Source organism: Crinia signifera, chromosome 3, assembly GCF_055691185.1.
Source record: "Crinia signifera chromosome 3, ASM5569118v1, whole genome shotgun sequence".
NCBI lineage: Eukaryota > Metazoa > Chordata > Amphibia > Anura > Myobatrachidae > Crinia > Crinia signifera.
The window spans coordinates 323,499,144-323,516,814 of NC_139219.1; the positions used below are offsets into that span (position 1 = coordinate 323,499,144).

Here is a 17,671-nt window from a genome sequence, read left to right on the forward strand (position 1 = left end):
CTATCTGCCGCACATCGCCAGGTACCGCATATATAATTATCGCATATGCACTAACATATGCAATAATTATTGCAAAGGACAGCTCTTGCGTTAAGAGTTGCCCTTTGCATACCTCCCAACTTCTGTGCTGATAAAATAGCGTCCAAAAAGGGGGCGGGCGTATGCAAATGAGGGCGCGGCTTATGCTAATTACACATGCATATATACGCACGTGCGCAAACCCCAGCCATCAGGGATGAGGATCTGGCCTGCTGTGAGTGGGTCTGAATTGTCCCCTTTGTGGGATACAGCACTAGTATAAGCATTTCAACTCCTGTGGTGCTATGTGTATAAGCAGTGCTACTCCTGTGGTGCTATGTGCATAAGCGGTTCTACTCCTGTGGTGCTATGTGCATAAGCAGTGCTACTCCTGTAGTGCTATGTGCATAAGCAGTGCTACTCCTGTGGTGCTATGTGCATAAGCGGTGCTACTCCTGTGGTGCTGTGTGCATAAGAGGTGCTACTCTTGTGGGTGCTATGTGCATAAGTGGCACTACTACTGTGGGTGCTATGTGCATAAGTGGCGATACTCCGCTACTCCTGTGGTACTATGTGCATAAGTGGCGCTACGGTACTCCGCTACTCCTGTGGTGCTATGTGCATAAGTGGTGCTACTCCTGTGGTGCTATGTGCATAAACGGTACTACTCCTGTGGTGCTATGTGCATAAGCGGCACTACTCCTGTGGTGCTATGTGCATAAGCGGCACTACTCCTGTGGTGCTTTGTGCATAAGCGGCGCTACTCCTATGGTGCTATGTGCATAAGCGGTACTACTCCTGTAGTGCTATGTGCATAAGCGGCGCTACTCCTGTGGTGCTATGTGCATAAGCGGCGCTACTCCTGTGGTGCTATGTGTATAAGCGGAGCTACTCCTGTGGTGCTATGTGCATAAGCGGCGCTACTCCTGTGGTGCTATGTGCATAAGCGGCGCTACTTCTGTGGTGCTATGTGCATAAGCGGAGCTACTCCTGTGGTGCTATGTGCATAAGGGGCGCTACTCCTGTGGTGCTATGTGCATAAGCGGAACTACTCCTGTGGTGCTATGTGCATAAGTGGCACTACTCCTGTGGTGCTATGTGCATAAGCGGCGCTACTCCTGTGGTGCTATGTGCATAAGCGGAGCTACTCCTATGGTGCTATGTGCATAAGCAGCGCTACTCCTGTGGTGCTATGTGCATAAGCAGCGCTACTTCTGTGGTGCTATGTGCATAAGCAGAGCTACTCCTGTGGTGCTATGTGCATAAGGGGCGCTACTCCTGTGGTGCTATGTGCATAAGTGGCACTACTCCTGTGGACATTATGGGCCAGATGTATCAAGCTTTAAAAAGTGATACAATGGAGAGTGATAAACAACCAACCAATCAGCCTTTCATTTTTCAAAAAATAGCCTGTAATGTGGCAGTTAGGAGCTGATTGGCTGGTTATTACTCTCTGTGTTATCAATTTTTGAAGCTTGATACATCTGGCCCAATGTGCATAAGTGGCGCATTGTGCACGGAAACGTCTCTACTCCCGAAGGCTTTATGGGCGTAAACAGAAATACTACAGTGGGACCAGTGATCGCACCTAGTGAAAAAATGTGTGGGTCCCTACTCCACTGTTTCTGGGTTCCACCACATCAGATTCTGCTTTCACTGCAATGCCTCTTAGTGGGGAGCACAGCCATTAAAGTGAGTTTAGTGAGAGACAAAGAGGGTGTCAGGGAAAGAGACAGCGAAAAAGAGAGAGGAGGGAGAGAAGGGTGGTCAGGAAGGGACAGGGCTTCATGGAAAAAGAGGGCATGAGACTAGACTGCGAACGCCAACTGTGCACAAGGGCGGGATTTCACTCGGGCAAGGCAATGTGGGGCGCCCGTTACCTGCTCACTGGCCTCTGAAAACACGTAGCCCACTGAGCAGGTCTGAATAGGGCCCTATGAGTGTAACTAGCTCGGCACTACTCCTGTGGACGTTATGTGCTTAACAGGTGCTACTCTTGTGGGCATAGAGTGCATAAGCAGCGCTACTCCTGTTGGCCTTATGTGAGCAAGCTGCCCTATTCTTGTAGGAATTGTGTGCGTAAGCTGTGCTACTCCTGTGGGCATCATGTGCATGAAGGGGTGCTACTCCAATGGGTATAATGTGTATAAGTGCTCTCCCTAATACGTAATGTGTACAAGGGGCTCTACCTAGCGCATTGTGCCTAAGGGGCTCTATCTGGCACAATGTGTATAAGTGCTCTACCTAGCGTAATGTGTACAAGGGGCTCTACCTAGCACAATGTGTCTAAAAGGCTCTATCTGGCACAATGTGTATGTGCTCTACTCAGCGTAATGTGTACAAGAGGCTCTACCTAGCACAATGTGTCTAAGAGGCTCTATCTGGCACAATGTGTATAAGTGCTCTACCTGGTGTAATGTGTACAAGGGGCACTATGTGATGTAATGCGAATAACGGACACTACTGTGTGATGTGTTTTGGAACTATTATGTGGCCATGCCCCTTCCCGTGAAGCCTTGCCCCTACATTTTTGATGTGTGACCTCTGCACACACTATGCATAATTTAAGTATGGGGGGACCAATTCCCTTTCTGGCACAGAACACCAAAATATCTAGTTACGGCCTTCTCTCTGCATAGTCTGGGAAGTCGCCTCCTAATCCAGGAGTCTACGGGTCATTCCGTGAGCGTAGGCAACCAGGACCACATCAGGCCAGGTCCCATATGCTGGGAGCAGGGACCAGGCCAGCTCCTCTTCTTTGACTTGGGGCGTATGCCACCATAGCCTCACCACCATCGATATGGGCCCGTAAAATACTTTTGAGGAAGAATCATCATGAAATATAAATGAACGGCATGTGCATAGGGCATGGTTTCAGTAGACCAGTCTGCTGCGGATGAAGGCCCGCGTAGAGCCCACGTTTTCCTGGTATAACAGATATGCTTTCAGAAGTCGGGCTGACTGTAGATGTTTGTCCTCGCAGTGGAAGGCCGCGCACTGTTCCTCATTTACTGGATAAAAATAGCGGCTCGGCAGCTGAGGAGAGACGTGACTGTGAAAAGTATAATAGTGTTGACTTTCCCAGTCCTGGCCTAAGGCACCCGGTATTTTTATCCGTTCTGTAGGGATGAGTCAGTGGATTTCACACCCACATCCTGACACGTATTTGTCTCAGCAGCGACAGCTCTGCCCCATCCAGGCGGATTATGATTCACAGAAAACTTCACCGTATGAAACAAACAAGTCAGGATACAGAGGTGAATGCGGTTTATACAGTACTGTAATGAGAAATGTGACCGACATGCACATGGTCAACAGGGCGACGGCCGAAACATGAAAAAGGTTGACACAAGTATTTCTCCATTATTTTCATTATTTGGTACTTGTTTCCTAGCACGGCCACACCGATTTTGATCGGGTCGGAAAAATCGCGTTGATCGCATCGCATGCGACCAAATCGCATGCGATGCGACCGACGCGATGGACCCGATTTTTACATTGATTCAAATGTGAATAGGGTCCCTGGGACCCTATTTCACATTGGATTCAATGTAAAATTGTCCCCAGACCCCAATTTTAACCCCCCTGATGGTTTAAATGCCCCCATTGTGAACGGCACCCCACGATTGACGCCAACCCGAAGCATAGCGAGCCGACGAGGGGCGGCGGTACGCGTCATCCGACCTTTTCATACCCCTACTATCCACGTCGGCGTGGAGTTGAGAATATAAAGTGTGGCGAGCGCAGCGAGCCACCGAGCCCGAAGCGTGGCGAGCGCAGCGAGCCCCGCAAGGGGACGCGCATAACTTCACAGTCGCCACACTTTATATTCTCAACTCCAAGCCGACGTGGATAGTAGGGGTATGAAAAGGTCGGAGGACGCATACTGCCGCCCCACGCGGGCTAGCTACGCTTCGGGTTGGCGTCAATCGTGGGGTGCCGTTCACAATGGGGGGCATTAATTAATACCCATGACGGGGGCATATAAAATGAGAAATGGCCCATATTGGGCCATTTCCCATTGTTTCCTATGTAAAATGTAGTTAATCGCGTCCATCGCATCTTGTGCCATTATAATGGCACAAGACCGACGCGATCAACACGATTGCAATGTTAAAAATATTGTAACATTAAACCCTATGGCAAAATCGCATTAATCGCGTCGGTCGCGACGCGTGCCATGTTAATGCACGCGACCGACGCGATTAACGCGATTTTGCCTTTGCCGGCAAAATGTACCAGATTTCAAAGGAAATCGGGTCCATCGCGTTACTCGTGTACCTTAACTTAAGGTACACGAGTAGTAACGACTGTGGCCGTTCTAGGAAACAAGTACCCTTTTTTTTTTTACTTTATTGTTTTTTACCATCCGCGTGGATGAGCGAGGCCCTAGCCCAAAGCAATAATGAGCCATGAGAGGGTACCAGGTGAACTAATTGGGGGTCCACTTGCTCAGATCTACAAACTGACAACCCAAAAAATTTAATAAAATAATTTTTAATAAAATCATGTGTCGACCATTTGCCTGTCAACCATTTGCTTGCGTCTACCTTGTGAACATCGACCTTTTGCTCTAGACACCGTCAACTTAATTACTGTAGACCCTGTGATCCACACCAATGAGAGATTTTACCAAACTCCGTGTGAGGCAGTGGATTGGGGGGCAGCGTTGTGTGGTCTATGCAGATTCATGCATGGAATCTGCTAAAATATCCCTCCAAAAATGGCCGCTGCCTAGGAAGCATCAGATGCTAGAGGTCTTACTGGAGCATGTAACCAGGAGAATTAAACCCCTGGCATTGCACGTGTAACCCCTGGCAATGAGCAGGAAATTCCTGACAACAAACATAAAACCCCTGACAACAAGCATGAAATCCCTTGCAATGAGCATGAAACTCCTGGCAATGAGCCATCCTTCGAAAGAAGGGGGCGCACACACGAAACACTCAAGCGCCCCGTTCTGTCAGAAGCTGTAGCAGCCCTTCGCCCGGGTCAGCCCCTCCGTCCACTCTGCCCCAGCCTGCCCTCGCTTCCTGCGGGTGTGGTACGGGACTCCGACAGTCGGGATCCCGACAGTCATTATCCCGACGTCGGGATCCCAACTGCCCGGAGTCAGACAGCGTGGCCAGCGCAACAAAGCCCATTGCGGGCTCACCGCGCTCGCCATGCTGCGGGCACAGTGTCTCGCTACGCGAGCCACCTATTCTATTCTCCCTCTATGGGGGTCGTGGACCCCCACGAGGGAAAATAGCGGGTGGCCATCGGGCACCTGGCTGTCGGCGTTTTGACAGTCGGGATCCCGACGTCGGGTAAACGACTCTCGGGATCCCGACTGTCGGGAATGTGTCCGGCACCCGCTTCCTGCCCGTCTCCCTGAAGCGGAGCCAGATTACTCAGAAAGGCTGACACTCCATAAGACAATTTATTGTAAAAAGTTCCAAAATCCACCATTCCAAAAGTGTACACTACGTATTGGTGTGGACGCTGCATTGTAGTGCAGTGATCGCTGCATTGACCTTTCAGCTGTTTCGGTGTTAAATCAACACCTTTCTCATCAGCAGAAATAACTAGTATTTTACCCCCCGAGAGTAGACCGTAACGTGAAGGATTTAGGGCTCACACATAAGGCGCTCGGTGCGCCCTGCGCTGTTTGTCCTGCTTTGAAAGGAGCAGTGTGAAAATATGTCTTTTGTCTGAGCAGACACTTACTGGGAATACCCCGCAGTGCAGATTACTTTTAATTATGTGATACAGAGCCGGTTCCAGTAGATTATTTAAAATTGCATCTCATCTTGTATCCGATGTCTTATCAGCCCGACCTGGAACACAGGAGCTGGTTTTAATAAGCAGTTACAGCTCAGTGGCTGCTTTATGTGTACCTTACTCTTATCACCCCCTATCAGGAGCACGGCAGTAACAAGGCGACTGCGTCCGACTCTACCCACTACACGCTGATTTTATATAGAAGCCAAACAGAGCATGGAAAACCTGAGTCGCGGAATTGCAATTTACTGCCCATTACAAGGCGCCTTAGAGAAATATTTTGATATATTGTCGTATAGGGTTAACTGATCTGCATTACTCCCCGCTCCTGGAGATCAGAGCAGAACCACTCATTAGTTGCTCTCTGCAGGCTGCCTTATCTCTGTAAAGTTGCGTACACACCGGGCAATGTATTAGGCGAGATCGCTCATTTTTAGCCACCAAAACCTGAGTCGCCCAAAAAATGAAAGAAGTGGCCCACCACCCAGATAGGAGAAACGCCCAAATGAAAACCTGAAAAGAAAAACAAACAGGAAAATAAATAATGAAAATAACAAACAAACCAAGTTCAAAACAATCAATCGCAACAATCAACTGCAAAAATAAAATCAAAAGTATAACTAGCAAACAATGAACAAACAAATGTGAGCATGTGCGCAAAACGAAGAGTCAGATTTAATGAGTGATATTTTTGTGCTAACTTTGATGATAAATGGTTCTACAGCCTCATGGGCAACACCAAGCACCCCCTCGGGCGCAATGTACAAGCTCGTGAATAACGTAACCAAGTTCATATGCTCCTTGGGACTCATTGATAGGTCTTCCGCCCACAGCTCCACTCACTGAACTTCCCGACATGAGGTCAGTCTCTAAATTCCTCCGCTTTGGCTGAAGAACCTGCGGGTGGAATCAAGAAAATACTTCCGCGATCAACTTATAACATAGGATTTAACAACAAACCCTGGACACACTGTAGATGCTGCTGCAGTAACACCCAGGACCATTGCCTGTGCAATCTGACACTAAACCAGCACCACCCACTGAGAGTCCTGTTTAGATCCCGTGCCAATGGGAGTGGTGGTCATGGTGGGGACCAAAAGCAGACACCATCAGTGATGATGACTCCGACGGAGATCAAGATGCTTGGACAGCTCCCCTCTATGCTTGGCACCAAGTGCTGCGATCACCCGTGAATGTGGAGGTTGCCACCCTCCTTCACGCACCCAATAGAGTGTGTAGAATGGCCACAACCACTCCCCACCACATTGACCCTCTGAGGTGACAGCAAAGGCCTAGCAGCGCTAGGGGGAATAATGGGAGGGACTGAGAACTCCTCCCACCACTAGGTCACGACTCACTACACACGTGGACTGGGCTCCTTTGAACCGGGCCCTCTCTCGCATGGGCGAGGTACCAGGGAGGCAGTGCGATAAGTTACTGGGCCAAGGCATAGCCCACAATGAATCACAGAAAGGTAAGAAAATGTTTAATACATCCTTAAAAATGACAGACGTCAAACCAGACGCACTAAGCTTCAAAAGTGATAAAATGGAGAGTGATAAAGAGCCAATCAGCTCCTACTTGACATGTCACAGACTGTGTTTGAAAAATGTCAAGGAGGAGCTGATTGGCTGTTTGTTTATCACTCTCCATTTTATCACTTTTGAAGCTTAGTGCATCTGGACCAGAATCTGATTGGTTGCTGTGGGCAACATCACCTGTTCATTTTTTAGAAGCATTATTAAACGTACCCCTAGATGTCTCGGTCTGAGTATGTAAAAGAGTTAAGTACCGCCCACCACTGGACAGCCACACAACAATGTAAGGCTTCCCGTCACCCAACTACCCCTAACATTAAATCAGTAGCAACCACATCCAATCATCAGGCATACTGTGCTTCCCCAAACCCAGCACCAACATTACATTAATACCAATCACATTTTTGAAAATTGGCTCATTTATGCTAATGACCGATAATCCACATTATCCTCCAATCAATAACCCACACCAATCTCATCTCTATATAAAAGGCTAGCTACACCTCACCTCTATGAGGTGAAGTACCGCCACTTACCACTAGAGGCCACTTGGCAGGCCAAATTACTCCTTTGTGTGCTAAAAGATGTCATAACAGGAAGTCTCCATGGAAAAGCTTATAGCCAATCAGGGCCACTCGTATGTACGGGAAAGGAGCAGCTTTGCCGTGGGATCGGGGCAGGGTGAGTACTGTTTGTGTGTATTTTCAAGTTTTACTTTTCTATGTGTGTGTGTTTTTGTACATTGTTTTCACAGTAGAACTACAAGAACCATCGGGCCCATTAATGCCCCGCATGCTGGGACTTGTGGTTCGCCAAGTCCCGTCATGCAGGGGAGGCCTTCTGGGACTTGTAGTTCTACTGTGAAAACCAATGTCTTTTTTTTTATCTTTCTTTTTTTTTTTTTTTAAACACAAGAAACAGCCCGGCACTCACAGCCCAGGGGTGGTGGGGACAGACCCAGGCTTCAGCCATGAAAAGGGAGGGGGCTTTATTGGGGGAGTCTCCACTCCCCCAGGTACCCTGTCCAGGGCTGACCAGCCATGGCAATTATGGTTCAGCCAGGGGACCTTGCATAAAAAGTGTCTCCCGATTGCTGCACGACACCACTGGCTGTTGGAGCCTGATGCTGGTTCCAAAATTCGGGGGACTTCCAGTCTTTTTTCCAGTGTTTTTGTAATCAGGACCAGGCCAAAAGCACCCCAGGCGGGGGGGAAGGGGGGGGGGGGTGATGCCGCTCCACCGGGGGCGGGAGATGCGGTGTAGAGTAACTCCACGGCAGGGGGGGGGGGGGAGCAGCATGACGCATTTTGCTCCACATGAGAGGGTAAAAGAGGGTAAAAGTAAGGATCTAAGGTGTGTCAAGAATGATACCGTTATTTAAAGCAGTAGCCTGTATAATATTAAATGCTGTTTGCCTGGTTTGTTTATTAAAGTTTGCATGTATTAAGTGTGTGTTGCAGCAATGACCATGTCGTTCAGGGGGGGGGGGGGGGGGGCAGCACTTAGAGCAACCGATCAGCTCCTAACTGTCATGTTTCACCACACAAACACGGCCTTTAACATGGGAGTTAGGAACTGATTGGCTGCTGCTTTATCGCATTACTAAAAAGTGCAGTCATACACATTATATTAAAAAGGTAAGAAACAGCTACAGTAACATACCGTATTTTGCAAGAACATAAGAAAATATATATAAATATATAAAATTATTGTTGTGGCGTTGTTATGTGTGTTTTACTATAGTCCTCGGAATTTACCGATAGCAATTAGCCTGCGCTAAGATGCAGTTAGTTCTGTAATCAGAGCTCTGCATGTAGGCCCTAATTCTGGTTCACTCACAAAGGCAAATTCCTTCCTAGATGGACAAATCCATGTGCACTGCAGGTGGGGCAGATGTAACTTGTGCAGAGAGAGTTAGATTTGGGTGAGTTATTTTGTTTCTGTGCAGGGTAAATACTGGCTGCTCTATTTTTACACTGCAATATAGATCTCACTTTGAAGTAAAGCCCCACCCAAATCTAATTCTCTCTGCACAAGTAACATCTGCCCCACCTGCAGTGCACATGGTTTTGTCCATTTGAGAAGGAATTTGCCTTTGCGAATGAACCAGAATAACTCCCTGAATTCACAGCCTTGAGAATCAACCAGAATAACCCCCTTTATCTGTTTCATCAGTTATAACAATCTCCCCAAACAGTAGGACAAACACAAAAATACCAATTTACATCAATCAGATTTGCAGTTTCTTCCATGTCATCCAATTAGATGCATTCACACTGCCTGATCCTGCTGGCTGTATACACAGGCATTCACCAAAGGCTTCCCTGTCTGTACAATCCAGCGAGTTACACAGGCAATAGTGCCACCTTCTGGCACTGCCTCCTACATGACGGGTGAGGGATAGAGGGATACAGACAATGGCAAGCTGACAGACTGGTCATCATACTGTATACATAGATACAGTATATAATAATTCTCTCTCTCTCTATATATATATACTGTATACTGTATGTACACATACACAGTGCTGCAGGCAGGTGTGAGATTCCTTTGCTATTCGACTTGCTGTACAATCTTTGCTAACTCATGTGCTATTTACATACAATTCATGCTATCTGCTTTATGCTGTGTACACACGGTGAGATGTGACATTAGATTTTGACTATATACAGGTCGAGTATCCCGTATCGGAATATCCGTTATCCGAATTATTCCGAAATACGGACATTCCAGAAAGTGAAAAAAAAAAATTTTTTTGCTAAAAACTCACTGGGGACATTTGTAACAGCATCACTGGGGACATGATATGTAACTGGCACTATATATGTGCAAGACAATGATTGCTTGGCATTCAAATTCAGTGCTGAGATAGTACACACATTTTGTCTCACGTTTTGAAACCTTGTTTTTTGAACAAATAAAATATATTTGTGTGTATTTTATGTGGTAATAAAATATATTTGTGTGTATATTATGTGTTTATACAGCATAAATGCAAGATACTTCAAAATACATCATTGAAATATTAAAATATTCCGAAATACGGAATAATCCGTTATCCAAAATTCTCCTGGTCCCGAGCATTTTGGATACGGGATACTCAACCTGTAGTAAAAAATCGCATGCAGATCGCAGCTGATCGCACAGGTTTTTTTTACCTTGATAGGGCAGCGATGACTATATAATGCAGATAGCATGAATTGTATGTAAATAGTACAGAGATAGCAAAGATTGTATAGCACTCGTATCTTAAAGGTGCCCACAGACGCATCAATTGTACTGTGCTATGCGTTTTTGACTGTACAATGGTTCTATACAATTTTTCTTCCAGCTTGCGATGCAATGTGCACTTGGATGCATGCGATGCGATGTGATGAACCCATGTTTGTAATGTTAAATTTCAGATGTAGTCTAAAAAGTACGTGCAGCACGTACAATGTGACATACAATATCGGGCTCCCGGGAACGCGCATCGCACCGCACAAGCCCATAAACACCATCCAATAATTGTACATAAGATGCGTTTTGTACTTAAAAAGTACAAAACGCATTCGATAATTGATGCGTCTGTGGGCACCTTAAGTCAAAGAATTGTTAATATTTTATTATTATCAATATTATTTATTAAGTGTGTTCTATAGCGCAGCATATTCCATTGCACTTTGCAATAGGAGACAGTGATAGAACAAACTGGGTATATACAGACAGTCAAAGGTAAGAGGGCCCTGCTCGCAAGCTTACAATCTATAGGGATATAAGATATCTCAGGGTAACTCCTGATAGGCTGGCTCTCAACTTAGATATATTGGTAAGTGCTGTTATCATGTAGCCTAAAGGCCCCCATACATTACATACATACATTGTCCTTAGGACAAGTCGAACCCAATTCTCCTGTGAGCCACCCGGCAGCTCCCCGGGAGGCTCACATACAATGTGGCACTTGATGAGCCAAATTTTACATGTGATAAATGGCTTGCGATTTATCACATGTCGGGGAGCAGGGGGCGGGCGGTGATCGTCATCAGGGGGAGCAGTGGGTCCCTAAGCGCTTAGCTGGCGGCGCCGGCGAGTGCTGACCTGGCCGGGCGGTGTGATGATCACAGATATAAGCAGCGCTGCGGGACGTGCAGTTGCTGGTATTAGATTTTTAAAATACCTGTCAAAAGACTGGCCGTTCTCTGATAAGAGAATGTCCAGTCATTTGACAGGTATTTTAAAAAATCTATTACCCGCCACTGCACGTCCCGTCCCGCAGCGCTGCTTATATCTGTGATCATCACACCGCCCGGCCAGGTCAGCATTGCGCCGGCGCCGCCAGCCAAGCGCTCAGAGAGCCGCTGCCCGTCCCACTGCTCCCCCGGTGTCTGCATGCATATGCCTGTCAGGTGGGCAGACATATGCATACAGGGAGGTCAGACGTGATCTTATGTGCTGACTGTCCAACCTCCCTGATCCGGTCCGATGCGCACGATTTCAACTGGTTATCGGCCCAAAGTGCCGAAATCGGATGAAATCGTCCCAAAATCACATAGTGTATGGGGGCCTTTACAGTAAGACAATTATATGGCCCAGATTGGGTGCTGTTATCATGCAGTGTAGGACTTCCGGTATCAGAGAAGCCTGGACGAGGCCCGGAAGCTTATCATATGTTTTGCAAAATATATGTAACTAAGATCTCTGAATGACCCTCTATTATGTTGGTTTTTCAAATCTTATTACTAATGCCCTTTGGTGTGCTGGGAGTTAAATCCCCCTCCCTTGCAGCACCTGGGGGGCATTACTAGTTTGATTGAGCAGCTCTCACCACTGAATCTATAGGGATATCAATATCAGCCATCTGTAACGGCTCTCAGCCAATCAGCAGTTCGCGGGTACTTTGACTGAGCTGCACAAAAATGTTGGCTGCCAGCAGCGCACCGTTCACTAGGTATGCAGACAGAGCGGCTGTTGGAGGTGTGCGGCGCTGTGTCTTACAATGTCAATGGAGACACAGGAAGGAGGGCGTCTGACTAGCTAGATTTACCTTGCAGGTACCAGGCTATGCCACCTCTCTATGCGTTTCTCCGCTAAAAGGCAAAAACGGTTTCTTCAGGAGAGTCTTTGGATACAGAGGAGGTTGGATACAGTGCGGGATACAGAGCAGATTGGATACAGTGCGGGATACAGTGCGGGATACAGAGCAGATTGGATACAGTGCGGTATACAGAGCAGGTTGGATACAGTGCGGGATACAGAGCAGGTTGGATACAGTGCGGGATACAGAGCAGGTTGGATACCGTGCGGGATACAGAGCAGGTTGGACACAGTGCGGAGTACAGAGCAGGTTGGACACAGTGCAGGATACAGAGCAGGTTGGATACAGTTCGGGATACAGAGCAGGTTGGATACAGTGCAGGTTGGATACAGAGCAGGTTGGATACAGTGCAGGTTAGATACGGAGCAGGTTAGATACAGTGCGGGATACAGCGTGGGTTGCATAGCATACAACAGTGCCTGCAGAATACAAGTTGGGATACAGTGTAGGGTGGATACTCTGTGGGATACAGAGCAGGTTGGATACAGTGCGGGATACAGAGCAGGTTGGATACCGTGCGGGATACAGAGCAGGTTGGACACAGTGCGGAGTACAGAGCAGGTTGGACACAGTGCGGGATACAGAGCAGGTTGGATACAGTTCGGGATACAGAGCAGGTTGGATACAGTGCAGGTTGGATACAGAGCAGGTTGGATACAGTGCAGGTTAGATACGGAGCAGGTTAGATACAGTGCGGGATACAGCGTGGGTTGCATAGCATACAGTGCCTGCAGAATACAAGTTGGGATACAGTGTAGGGTGGATACTCTGTGGGATACAGAGCAGGTTGGATACAGTGCGGGATACATATGTGGGTTCCATAGCATATAGTGCCTGCAGAATACAAGCTGGGATACAGTGTAGGGTGGATACTGTGCGTGATACAGTGCAGGTTAGATACAGAACAGGTTAGATACAGAGCAGGTTGGATACAGAGCAGGTTGGATACAGAGCAGGTTAGATACGGAGCAGGTTGGATACAGAGCAGGTTAGATACGGAGCAGGATGGATACAGTGCGGGATACAGCGTTGGTTGCATATTTAAACATGCTTGGGATAAGCATATTGATATCCTTACAAAAAAATAAGGATCAAATATGGTTTGAGGTAACATGTTTAAAAAAAGGGGCAGACTAGATGGGCCAAGTGGTTCTTATCTGCCGTCAAATTCTATGTTTCTATGTTTCTATACAGTGCCTGCAGAATACAAGTTGGGATACAGTGTAGGGTGGATACTGTGCGGGATACAGTGCAGGTTGGATACAGTGCAGGTTAGATACGGAGCAGGTTATATACGGAGCAGGTTGGATACAGTGCGGGATACAGCGTGGGTTGCATAGCATACAGTGCCTGCAGAACACAAGTTGGGATACAGTGTAGGGTGGATACTGTGTGGGATACAGTGCAGGTTGGATACAGTGCAGGTTAGATACAGAGCAGGTTAGATATGGAACAGGTTGGATACAGTGCGGGATACAGCGTGGATTGCATAGCATACAGTGCCTGCAGAATACAAGTTGGGATACAGTGTAGGGTGGATACTGTGCAGGATACAGAGAAGTTTGGATACAGAGCAGGTTAGATACAGAGCAGGTTAGATACGGAGCAGGTTGGATACAGTGCGGGATACAGCGTGGATTGCATAGCATACAGTGCCTGCAGAATACAAGTTGGGATACAGTGTAGGGTGGATACTGTGCGGGATACAGAGAAGTTTGGATACAGAGCAGGTTAGATACGGAGCAGGTTGGATACAGTGCGGGATACAGCGTGGGTTGCATACAGTGCCTGCAGAATACAAGTTGGGATACAGTGTAGGGTGGATAGTGTGCGGGTCGTGTACACCAATAGTACACCTTCTTTACTGTGTCGGCAGTGCAGGAGTGCATGTGGGTACTCAGTACAGGGATGACGGCTGTGTTGGCAGTTCCATCAGTATGGGAACACCAGCATTGTCCTCAGTTTGATGGCGCTGGTGGTGTCCTCAGAGCGGGGGTTGCTAACTGAGTCGGGAATGCAGGATTGCCAGCAGCATGGAGGTGTCAGCAGCGGGGAGGTGCCAATGGGCATACCTCACAACTGTCCAGCTGTCCCTCCCTTGGGTGCCAATATCCTGTGGGAAGCACACAGTTGCGGGAGAGCCGGAGATCACTGCTGCCCCCAAGAGCGCGGCATCTCTTAAGTGCAGTGAAGGAGGGAGCCGGGGCCTGTCCAGCAGCTAGGGGAGTGCGAGGCACTCCCTCAAAAATGTACTTTATCCAACCTGCTCTGTATCCAAAGACTCTCCTGAAGAAACCGTTTTTGCCTTACAGCGGAGACATGCATAGAGAGGTGGCATATACACAACAGCCTGGTACCTGCAAGGTCTAGCCACACGCCCAACTTCCAGTCAGACGCCCTCCTTCCTGTGTCTCCATTGACATTGACACAGCGCCGCACACCTCCAACAGCCGCTCTGTGTGCATACCTAGTGAATGGTGCACTGCTGGCAGCCGACATTTTTGTGCAGCTCAGTCAAAGTACCCGCGAACCAACCAAAGACAAGGGTCTGCAGATATCAACACCCTCTGCTTCTGTATCCAGTCGCATGTGGCGGGTGACCAACCTGCAGCCAGGATCCACTGACACGTGGACGGGACGCGCCAATATCAGGTAACTGGAAGGGCTTGCACACTAACAGCACTGTCTCCAACACTGAGGATAAGGTAACTGTGTTTTCTACACTCACGGATGATTGCCATTATTACCACCCAAAGGTTATAAAATTGGGATAATTAGCACATTTTAGATTAGAGGACTTTTGAACCTACACAGTAAATCCTCTCCTTTTTACAAATTATTGGAGACAATGGCCCTTATTCTGGTTGACTCACTCGCAAGTGAATTCGCAAGCACTGCGTGTTTTTGCTCAGTATGCATGCGTATCCTACGCAGTGCGCATGTGCAGGGCCGATCACTCATGCACACAATACTCACCCATGCACCTGCACACAATACTCACCCATGCACCTGCACACAATACTCACCCATGCACCTGCACACAATACTCACCCATACACCTGCACACAATACTCACCCATGCACCTGCACACAATACTCACCCATGCACCTGCACACAATACTCACCCATACACCTGCACACAATACTCACCCATGCACCTGCACACAATACTCACCCATGCACCTGCACACAATACTCACCCATGCACCTGCACACAATACTCACCCATACACCTGCACACAATACTCACCCATGCACCTGCACACAATACTCACCCATGCACCTGCACACAATACTCACCCATGCACCTGCACACAATACTCACCCATGCACCTGCACACAATACTCACCCATGCACCTGCACACAATACTCACCCATGCACCTGCACACAATACTCACCCATGCACCTGCACACAATACTCACCCATGCACCTGCACACAATACCCACCCATGCACCTGCACACAATACTCACCCATACACCTGCACACAATACTCACCCATGCACCTGCACACAATACTTACCCATACACCTGCACACAATACCCACCCATGCACCTGCACACAATACTCACCCATACACCTGCACACAATACTCACCCATGCACCTGGACACAATACTCACCCATGCACCTGCACACAATACTCACCCATCCACCTGCACACAATACCCACCCATGCACCTGCACACAATACTCACCCATGCACCTGCACACAATACTCACCCATACACCTACACACAATACTCACCCATGCACCCGCACACAATACTCATCCGTGCACCCGCACACAATACTCACCCGTGCACCCGCACACAATACTCACCCGTGCACCCGCACACAATACTCACCCATAAACCTGCACACAATACTCACCCATGCACCTGCACACAATACTCACCCATGCACCTGCACACAATACTCACCCATGCACCTGCACACAATACTCACCCATGCACCTGCACACAATACTCACCCATGCACCTGCACACAATACTCACCCATGCACCTGCACACAATACTCACCCATGCACCTGCACACAATACTCACCCATGCACCTGCACACAATACTCACCCATGCACCTGCACACAATACCCACCCATGCACCTGCACACAATACTCACCCATGCACCTGCACACAATACTCACCCATACACCTGCACACAATACTCACCCATGCACCTGCACACAATACTCACCCATGCACCTGCACACAATACTCACCCATACACCTGCACACAATACCCACCCATGCACCTGCACACAATACTCACCCATGCACCTGCACACAATACTCACCCATGCACCTGCACACAATACTCACCCATGCACCTGCACACAATACTCACCCATACACCTGCACACAATACTCACCCATGCACCTGCACACAATAATCATCCATACACCTGCACACAATACTCACCCATGCACCCGCACACAATACTCACCCATGCACCCGCACACAATAATCACCCATGCACCCGCACACAATACTCACCCATGCACCCGCACACAATACTCACCCGTACACCCGCACACAATACTCACCCGTGCACCCGCACACAATACTCACCCGTGCACCTGCACACAATACTCACCTGTGCACCTGCACACAATACCCACCCATGCACCTGCACACAATAATCACCCATGCACCTGCACACAATACTCACCCATACACCTGCACACAATACCCACCCATGCACCTGCACACAATACCCACCCATGCACCTGCACACAATACTCACCCATGCACCTGCACACAATACTCACCCATACACCTGCACACAATAATCACCCATGCACCTGCACACAATAATCACCCATACACCCGCACACAATACTCACCCATACACCCGCACACAATACTCACCCATGCACCCGCACACAATACTCACCCGTGCACCCGCACACAATACTCACCCATGCACCCGCACACAATACCCACCCATGCACCCGCACACAATACTCACCCGTGCACCTGCACACAATACTCACCCATGCCCCTGCACACAATACTCACCTATGCACCTGCACACAATACCCACCCATGCACCTGCACACAATACTCACCCGTGCACCCGCACACAATACTCACCCATGCACCCGCACACAATACTCACCCGTGCACCTGCACACAATACTCACCCATACACCTGCACACAATACTCACCCATGCACCCGCACACAATACTCACCCGTGCACCCGCACACAATACTCACCCATGCCCCTGCACACAATACTCACCCATGCCCCTGCACACAATACTCACCC

At 48.4% G+C, this 17,671-nt stretch overlaps 2 long non-coding RNA genes across 2 annotated transcripts in view; one reads left to right on the plus strand and one right to left on the minus strand.

The window, feature by feature from the left end:
* Positions 1-17,671, plus strand: part of LOC146064861 (uncharacterized) — a 34,713-nt gene that overhangs the window by 1,122 nt on the left and 15,920 nt on the right. The window lies entirely within an intron of this gene.
* The window catches only part of LOC146064859 (uncharacterized), an 82,163-nt gene continuing 70,875 nt past the window's right edge, over positions 6,384-17,671 (minus strand). The window contains exon 5 of the long non-coding RNA XR_014471862.1: positions 6,384-6,678. This is a non-coding gene — a long non-coding RNA (uncharacterized LOC146064859). The remainder of the gene's footprint in view (positions 6,679-17,671) is intronic.